General features: G+C 34.8%; 1 protein-coding gene across 1 annotated transcript in view; it reads left to right on the top strand.

Annotated features, from left to right (window-relative positions):
* LOC107666824 (uncharacterized) overlaps positions 1-1766 on the top strand; it is a 16994-nt gene that overhangs the window by 6022 nt on the left and 9206 nt on the right. The window lies entirely within an intron of this gene.

Raw genomic sequence — 1766 nt, 5'->3', positions numbered from 1 at the left:
TAGGTGTTGGACTTGAAGCAGCACTGCACAGACTGTTCTGTGTGTGACATCAAAGTACCACGAGAGCGATTAGAGACCATTTTCAAAATGTTTGTTTTGATGGCAAATAAATCTGTTGCTGTTTTGCTTTTTTGTTAAAGCAGTGTTGCTGTTGTAAAGTTGTACAGCTACAGTTGTGTTGCTGGGTTTTAAAGCAGGTTTGATTTTGTTTTTTTCATCCTTATCACTATTTACAGCAATTTCACTGTCCACTCTGTTCAAATGTGGATGAATGGCTGCACATAGATGTGTGCACGCACTGTCAGAACTGTGTGAGATCACTACCATCCTGCTTTTGTGGGGGTGGGTAGAAATGTTACATTTTTGTTTTTGTTTTGTTTTTTCCCCATAGGTTTTTAACATTCTAAAAGCTCTTTATTCCAAAGATACAAGCTAGTCAGTGTATTCATTATTGTAAGTTATTTCAGAGGTATTGCAAGTATTACATACAACAATAATAAAACAGTGCATTGACATAAAAAAGGAAATTTACTTTTGGTACTTAAGTACTTTTAAAAGCAAGTACTTCTGTACTTTTACTTAAGTAAAAATCTGTCTTTACAACTTTCACTTGTAATAGAGTAATATTTGACCAGCAGTATCTGTACTTTCACTCAAGTAACAGAGTTGTGTACTTTGTCCGCCTCTGGACTTATGTCTGATTTTCCCTGTGGTGCTCACAAAAGACACAAGCTTTATTATATCTTAAACTTAATATATAACTCTGGCTGTAGGTTTTAAAACTCTATTCCTGTTTTATATTGATTCTGTGAAATATTACTGTATTATTGATCTGTTTGATCAGTGTACATACAGTATATGGCTGAACGTATACTGAATATGTGAAGTGATTAAAAAAAACAAGCAGAATTAAACAGCCAGAGATATCGACCTGATTTCACCTTCACTGATGGATAAAATAATTTTTAATTTTTATATAATTTTGCATTTTTCATAATAACCTCTTTGATCTTCCACAGAAGAAAGAAAGTCATACAGGTTTGAAATGTCATGAAGGTGAATAGATAATTGCTGAACTGTCATTTTTGGGTGAACTGTAATATCTAAACATGGTTGGTTAAGTTTGACTTATTATTTGCATTTCAGACGATTTTCGATTTTCAGAAGAAAGATGCAGCCTTGACAATTAATGATTGATTTTTACGTTGTGTGAATTGTATTCACTTTTTAGCTTCTAAAGGTCATTTTCAGGGTGTTTAGTTTATGCACTGACACCCCATAGAGACAGATCATACTGACTATGATTATCATTATCATACTCATATGATTTATCAGCCAACTGAGGCTTTTACCCTTGGACTGATTTCCTGCAACCCATTAAAATCCCGTTTATCTTTGATGAGGGAGAGATTTTGCAATGACAAATTCTCTCATGGGTGGATAAATGTTTCCAATGAATTCAGTTTTATTTACATATCACTTCCCACAATGCATGTTGTTTACTAAAAAAATGTGCTGTACAAAGAAAATATCTCTAATGTGTTCAGGTATGCAATAGTAAACTAGTGTATATAATTATAACATGGAGGAGTAGTGTCAGGGTTGGGGATGAAGGATGGAGCGAGGACTCAATAGTGCGGGAAGATAAGGGCTTTAATAAAATAAAACAGACAACAAAAACTATCCCGTGGGGGAAAAACAGGCTGGCAAGGCAGGATCTGGACACAACACGACACGACAGGACACATCCAGGGAGATATGGTGAT

This window comes from Sinocyclocheilus anshuiensis, unplaced genomic scaffold (assembly GCF_001515605.1).
Source record: "Sinocyclocheilus anshuiensis isolate Anshui unplaced genomic scaffold, SAMN03320099.WGS_v1.1 scaffold1500, whole genome shotgun sequence".
In the NCBI taxonomy this organism is placed as follows: Eukaryota; Metazoa; Chordata; class Actinopteri; order Cypriniformes; family Cyprinidae; genus Sinocyclocheilus; species Sinocyclocheilus anshuiensis.
Note: the sequence above shows the minus strand (reverse complement) of the source record. Positions and strands in the feature narration are given on the sequence as shown.